The following is an 8,108-nucleotide window of genomic DNA, read 5'->3' on the forward strand; positions in this document are numbered from 1 at the left end:
CTGTATCAACAAGGTTTGAGAGCATTTTTATGTGTGTGGGGGAGAGGGGGGACGAAACAAAGTACAGGTGCTGGCTTATTCCTTCATTTGAGAGGATTTGACGTCTGGGATGGTTGCTCCTAACCGGTTTTACTGTAATGCCTCCTACCTGGCACTCTGCCTCAGTGTTGTTGTTCGATGGCGGGAGATTTCTCCCTGCTTTCCTGCAACTGTTTGCCCGGTCAAGCCTAACATCCAACACTTGTACTTCTCCTATTTTTGGGGGTTTTTTTGTTCTCACTCTCTTTCCCTCTGTCTCTATTCTCCTCGTGTTGTGTTAGCAGCATTGTGTCCAGGACAAGCAGTTAAAGCTGAAATATTAGGAAGTAGAATTCAGCCGACATATGGTACCACCAACAGCTTTTTTTTTGTTCCTGCTTTTAAATCAAATATCCGGCAGTGTCATTCACCTTTGACATGGATACATCTGTTTTTTATTTTATTTATATACAGTATTTATCATACAGTTGTTTTGTTTGCCCTACAGCTAATTTACATTTTTGTATTATTCCACCCACATGTGCATGAATATGTATCATTTATATTCTTTTTTCTTTTCTTCAGTGTCAAGAGTTGTAGTTGTAGTGCTGATTCTGAAGCTTCCACTAATAGAATTCTGATATCTTAAAGTCCCGGAAAACAACAAATTTTCTGTCTCACTGTAAGTGATGGGGTCCTGCATAGACAAGCACACCATTATCTTCCAAATTGTGAAGACGCTTAATTCACCTGGGACTTCTTCTGTATTCGTGCTTTTTTTGTTTGGTTGCTATTTTTCTGCTATCACTGGTTTGACGGGGGCAGGGCTCTGACAGTACAAGGTGATGTCAGGTATTTCCACGCACAGAACAGAATTTAACAATATATACTTTTTACATTAGTTCTAGGGTTGTTCTAGTGTTACACTCATTCATTTCTAAATGAGGATGCATTTTTCTTCTAATTTTTAACTTTAAAAGTCCAGTGTGTAGGATTAAGTGGCATCTAGCAGTGTAGTTCTAACTCCCTGGTTTCACAATCCTTCCAAGCACGAAAGAGAAACAGTGGGAACATCTATAGATACTGTATGAAAGGATCATTCTTAGGTAACAAAAAAACATAACAATTGCTATATTCAGGTGATTATACACTAATGAAAACATAGTTATGCATAATTATTCCATTACTGCCAATAGATCCTCCTAAATGTTACACATTGGGCCTTATAAATACTTGACTTTAAAACGTAGTTGAGAATTTTGAAGGGTTATGATTTGAGAGAGTCATATTTAAACACTGATTCATATTTCTGTCAGCATGCACTTCTAAAGATCTTTAAAAACAAATTTGTGAGGTTTGATTTATGACATTGATTGTTTAAGAGGAAAGATGCAAGGGTCTCCGTATTAAGACCAGAGGTACCCACTCGACCGAAGCAGGATTTGACATTTTCCAAGACAACTAACAGAGTTTTCGTTATTCAGGTCTGTCTCATTTCTTGTACGTTTTATACACAAACGGTGTGATGGTGGATGAGCAGAAGGTGATGGAGAAATGTCATGTTCTGTATGTGTGAAGCTATTGAGGAATTAGAAGAAAAGGAGGAGGAGCTGCAGGAGAAAAGAGAGGTGATGAAGAGCTGTGACAGCAGTGGGGAGGGGAAGTAAAGAGGCATCCCTGCTCTGGAAATTTGAGAGCTAAACAATGGACATATCCAACTTTTCCTCTCCGACCCTACTCCGACTGTGGACAATCTTTTTGAAAATGACTCATTTTTATTTTAAAGGTCCCATTACTGATACCCCGGCCACCAGGCACAATTTGTCTGAACTTCCCTCCTGTTGCAGAAAAGATTGAGACATGCGTTTGCCACGCACCTGATCATGAAAAACAGTCATGCTGAGGTTGACTTGTTTTGCAATGAGTGAACATATTTCATTGATGTTTGCGGGTAGTAATTTATTGCACCATAATTTACTGACTGAATCGGTGAATGCTTCATTGGGTGACAAATGAAACTGCTTTTGAGGCATGCACTTCATTTGCAATTTCCCGATGAAAAATATGACTTTGAACGGTTTCTGCATCAAGCGGTTGCTCCGAGCGAGAAACACTGGGGAAATTTTCCAGAGGTTTAGCCCATGTGCAGGACGGTAGAGTGACTGTAGTCGAGTTGATGTAGCGGTGTAGATCAGAGGAGAATGCCTTTGTTGTGCAGAAATTTTCAGTATAGCATAAGTAAATAATGCACAGTGCATTCAGAAAGATTAAGGACATTTTCATTGTTTTGGGTCTGTACTTCAGCACGTTGGATATGAAATGAAACCGTGATTAAATGCTGACTTGAGCTTTAATTTAAGGTTTAAGGTGTTCACATCCATAGTGGCTCCCCCAGTTTGAGGACAACGCAGCAGCAGGACAAAGGTCCTGAATGCACAGACAATCAAGGTCTTCATGTCTGGAACGTCCAAGTCAGCCATCTGACCTCAATCAAACTGATCATGTGACTCACCTGCTGAAGACAAGACAAGAAGATGTCCTAGGATAAACAAGGGAACGCCTGGCAGAGCATCACCTGGGAAAGTATTATCTTCATTTATATGTGTGGAAGCAAACACCCTCAAACTAAAGTCCACACATTTTGTACATCAAGCTCAGTTTACTAGTCAATGTGAGTCATACTGAGATAGTAGAAATAGTCGTGTAATGCTATTCTTGCTCTTTGTATTGTCTAAGAAAAAGACTCGAGCGACTTCATTCCGTCTCGGCTTTGGCTTGGAGGCTGCAAATCTTTAAGGTTGCATTACAAACCCGAAGTTTGAAAGGCGTAGCTGCTACCAGACAGGAGGGTCTAACAAAAATAATCCATCAAGTTGCATCAAAGGAAGTGAAGGATCCAGCGTTTTTGGAACAACTGATACTTGGGACTTAAAGTCAGGATTGCTCGGCCTCTGCTGCATCAATTTTGACAATTTTTCCTAGCTCTTGCTCTCGCGAGTCCCCTAACTTTATGAAAGTGCAACACTTGGAGTACTCTGTGAAAGTTGGGACTTCTTAGTCATTGTTTCACTTCAAATCCAATGTGCTCAAGTACAGAGAGAGAGAAAATGTCACAGTCTTGCTACTTACAGACTGTGTGTGTGTGTGTGTGTGTGTGTGTGTGTGTGTGTGTGTGTGTGTGTGGGGAAGTAGGGAAGGAAGTGTGTCTGATAAAATTTTGGCACAAGCTGAGATAATCGGGACATTTTCCCTCTGCTTCTGTGAGTTGATGTTCTTTTGCTCCACCCCTCCACTTCCTTCTTCCTTCCCATCCTCTTGAGTTTGCTGGCAGTTAAACCAAGCGTCCCCTCCCACTCACCCACACATTGTCTATCTAATGGTGTGGAGGATATTAGTCTCCTATTACAGATATGACCATTGGTTTAAAGTCACTGCCTCTCTCTACCATTTCCCCAGATAGGTCAGGGAAATTGGCGTTAAAACGGCCTCTGTACCCCCCGACCCCCCCCCACCACCACCACTCAGTCCTCCTCCCAGCCGTCTTGAATCTGCTAAACCAGCCGTTGCAGCCTCGGCGAAGGGAACGCACCTCGTCTCCGCTACAACGATTTAATCTGCCAAGCACCTTTTCAATCAAAGAGTGTCAGGCAGGGCCGCTCTCGACACGACTCTAATACAATGCATGGACACACACGTACAGGAAGTGGGGTGGCGGTCGAGGGGGGGCGCCAGCAAATACTCGCACACGTGCACCACATGCCCAGGCGCAGATCGATACTCGCAATCATCCAGGTGACAATGGGCGCAGGTTTATCGTCATCTGATTCACACCCTGCCATCATCACCTTTGCACAATCACACAATCAAGGGGAGGAGGTGGTTGGGAGGGTGGGGGGCGGTTTAAAGGGAGTGGGTGCATATGTGAAAGAGGAGGGAGGGAACAGACCATGGGAGCTTGCAGGTACATGAAATGTGTGAATATGTGCGTGAAATGAATTGAAATGGGTGTGAAAGTGCATCTATTTGCGGGCGGATGCGTATACACCTCCCTTTGTGTTTGTTAGTGTGTGTGTGTGTGTGTGTGTGTGTGTGTGTGTGTGTGTGTGTGTGCTTGAATGTGCATGAGTGTATTTGCAATTTCCATTGTGTGCATGTGCGAGCTATGTGTTGTATTTCTCCATTTTTCTGAGCAAGTGTGTGTGTGTGTGTGTGTGTGTGTGTGTGTGTGTGTGTGTGTGTGAGAGTGTGAGAGTTTCTGCGCGTACAGTACATCTGTGTGTGTGTGTGAGGGTGTGTGTGTGTCAGTTGTTATCAGAATGACACCATCCTGCTCTCTCTCCTGCAGCCCCAGAGGATCAGTGGAGCTGCACCAGTTTCAAATGAAAATAAATGAGAGGCAGTGACCGCTACTGCCTGGGTCCCACTTTAATGAGGAAAAGGAGCAGAGAGGGAGGGAGGAGAGGGAGGAGAAGGAGGACAGAGGTGGAGGAGGGAGGGGAGAGTGGGGTGGGTGGGGCGAAGGCAGGGGGAGAAATTGGAAAGTGAGGGAGAGATTGGTCGGAGTTGGCGACGAAGGTGCAGAGAGAGACAAATGGACAAGGGGGGTTGATGAATGGAGGGCCTCTCTGTGTCACCGATGCGATGGCCAATTACAGTTGGAGCGCGCTCCGATGCACCGCAGGTGGAGCGTACAGTGTTTTGAGTGGCCGGAGAATATCCCTCCATCCTCCATTTGCATTGAGAGGAGAAATCACTGCACAACTTAGAGCAGCTTTGGGGGTTTGCTGTGCAACTCGCTCGGACTGCATTAATGTCGTACACCATTGTAGCTCTGGACTGCACTATACGAGTGTATTCTTCACACCCTGCCCTAAGGCTAAAACCGAGTATCTCCAAATATACTGGGTCTTCAGTTCTCAGATAAACCAAGGGATTATATGCTTCATTAAGGATTTTTGTTCTTCTACTACTCCGGTTAATTAAACCCTGTAAAGAGTAATGAAACATTGCTTTTTCAGCCTGTCCCCGCATCTTATGCACATTTCAAATTTGAGCAAAGTAGGGTGGACAGTATGATGTCAGGGGGCATGGCTCTGTGCTAAGCTAGCTCAGTAGCACCCATAGCATGGAGAATGACAGGGAGAGCCAAATGTACTAACTGGGGGCATCAACAAATAAACACTCTATATTTAAGAATGTTTCGTATGTTAAGGCTTTCTGTTTTATCATTTTTGCACATCAGTGCCCACGAATGTCTTTGAGAAGTTGCTGTTTGAATTGTATTTTGGAATACACCAGGGGACACTTTAGGGTGAGAAAAGGTTTTGTATATAAAGCTTTACTGCGTGTGATTTTTGTACAATAGCGCCACCCTGAGCAGCAGGCTGTTGTAGTTTTGATGATCATCAACCAAACACACGTGGAGTAGCAAAAATATTGTTTTCCTCATTTCTGACAAAAGCATCACTTCCTGTGGGGCACCACAGTTTCCCACCAGCATCCAGGACAAAATGGAGGGGAGAAAGGCAACTGAGTGCCCCTTTAAAAGTTTTTTTTTTTTTACTAGTTTACTAAGTTAAAGTCGCAACTTTACTTCAGAACTTTCCACAGTCCACTCCAGGGTTGGGAAAAAATGGACAAAACTCGGCTTGATTAGATTCTTAAAAATCCCGCAGGACGGACCCAACAGATCTTGGTGCTCGAACCAAAACCGGAGCAAAGGCATCTTACTGAGAGTTTGGGAGATACAAGGTTTTCCCTCGACGGCAGCGATATGTTTCTACTTCAGTGCGGCTGAGCGTTGTCCAGTCCAGTCTAGCAGAGACCATTAAAACTAGCAGACAGCAGCACAGTATAGCCGGGAGGCCTCTTCAGGGGCAGAGGACATCAAGTGTGTGTGTGTGTGTGTGTGTGTGTGTGTGTGAGTGTGAGTGAGTGAGAAAAGGGAGAGAGAGACCCACACTCTAAGCCATGTCGAGACCACCGGTGCAGACATTAGTGCGTGAGGGTCAGTGAGCAGGTCGGGAGGTATTTGCTCGACAGTGTTGGACTTGATCAGAATGTCCTGTAACGCAGATTGTGCGTAGGTGTGTGCATGTCTACATGTGCGTGTGTGTATTAGGGTCAGATGGATAGGATGGGCTTTCTGCCGGTCAAAAATCGCACCCCTGCTTTCTCACAGTCGTAGCTCAGTCAAACCGAGACACACAGACATCTCGCTCATAATGCCGAAACCAGCGGGACGTACTCTTTGCAGTAACATCTAAATTATGTACAAATGTTGCGCCTTACGATTCCAGAGCTTGCCCTATTATTATCAAATTTAGACTTTTACTTTAGTGTCAAATAGAAACTGCTAGATACATGATAGTTCTTGATTATGTCACCAACTCAATATGGATTTATCCCAAGTTGAAATAAGAAGAAGGGAACTAAAAGGAGTGACAGAAAATCCACAAAAATACCTTATTTATGGTTTTACATTACCAATATTACTGACAGTATTAGGACATCGCCATGTTTTTTTTATTTTCTTGAACCGCTGACGCTCTTTCATACAAATATTTGCAAAAAAAAAAACTAATTTCAACTTGTTTAAAACCTTTTTCCCCCCCAAAAAGCGACATATAGTTCCAGTGCTACAGGCCTGTAAATAAAGAGAGTGAAAACTGCAGATCTTTTTCACTTTTTGGTGCTGATAGCTCAAAATCAATATTATATTTAAGCAGAATTCTGGTCTTGATTTGATAAAGATGGACATTTAATACAAAATAAAAAGGCACTGAGCTGATACGCCAGTCCAACGACAGTCTGTTGGAGTGTGTGTGTGTGTGTGTGTGTGTGTGTGTGTTGTGTCAGATCGAGTGCAAAACAGGTCAGTGAACATTTAGAGGCTGCAGCCCCACAGGTAGAGCTGGGATCCATGTTAACTGGAACACAGTGTCCTAACCAGAGTCCAGCAAGGACCAATAACAAACTGACAGAGAGGGAGAAGAGAGGGAGAGATGGAGCGAGTGATGGAGGAGAGGGGACGAGACAGATGAATGCATGAAAATGGAGGAGAGAGGAGGGCTGGAGAAGATATGGGAATGAGATTTGAAGATTGAACAGTGAGTGGCAGCGAGAGTGATGGAGAGAGTGTTAGAAAGAGATGTGGGGGAGTATCCATCCACTCCATCTCTATTTTTGTTTATTTTTCAGTCTGGGGCTCCGCGCTTGACAGAATAAGAAAGTAGAGGAGAGACTAGACTAGATAGGGATGCCTTTCATTCATCCTTTCATTTAGTAAGTGATTCATCTGCAAACACACACACACGTGTCGTGCCTGACCGTACACTGATCAGAATGGGTTTTTCCGGAGTTTTTGAGCGGCGAGGATGAGCGGTAGCAGTCAGGGTCTGTCTGGTTTCGGGCTCCTCACATGTCCACTTAGGCTCAAATGCAGCTGCTTGCTTTTTTGAATTATTCATAAGCCCTTCATTAAATATTCACGTGTGAAAAGCCGGCGCCATCAGCTACCCACAATCCTCTCCTCTGGGTGAGATGCGAGCAGGAAGGCATAGAGAGGCCTGGGTGATAGTATAGTGTCTGCTAGGCAAAATAATGGCTGCTTTAAGGTGGGTTTTTTTTATTTGGTCAGTAAGACCACCTATTTTTGGTCCTGTCTCTTTGTCTCTTTCTTTTTCCTCACCCCACCCTGTCTCCTCCTCCTCCTTCTCCTCCTCCTCCTTCTCCTCCTCCTCCTCCTCTGCCCTCCCCTCTCCTCCTTTCTAAGTGATCGATTTGTATTGTTCGGGCAGCTGAGTCCCCCCCCCACCAAGCCCGAGGTGAGAGAGATGAAGGCGGAGAGAAGACAGAAATAACTAGACAGAAGGAAAGAGGCGAGAAAGACAAAAGTAGGAGAGCAAGCGAGGGCAGTGGCAGACCTTGCCATGAGCAGGATCTGGGAGAACATGGGGCCCTAGGGTGAAGAGATGGAGAGATAGGGGAGGTGATGGGTGAGGGTGGGATAAGAGGAGAAGAAGACGAAGAACAACAACAACAACAGCAGGGAGAAAAGATGATACAACACGATGAAATGTTCCCTGTAT

This window comes from Dicentrarchus labrax, unplaced genomic scaffold (genome assembly GCF_905237075.1).
Source record: "Dicentrarchus labrax unplaced genomic scaffold, dlabrax2021, whole genome shotgun sequence".
In the NCBI taxonomy this organism is placed as follows: Eukaryota; Metazoa; Chordata; class Actinopteri; family Moronidae; genus Dicentrarchus; species Dicentrarchus labrax.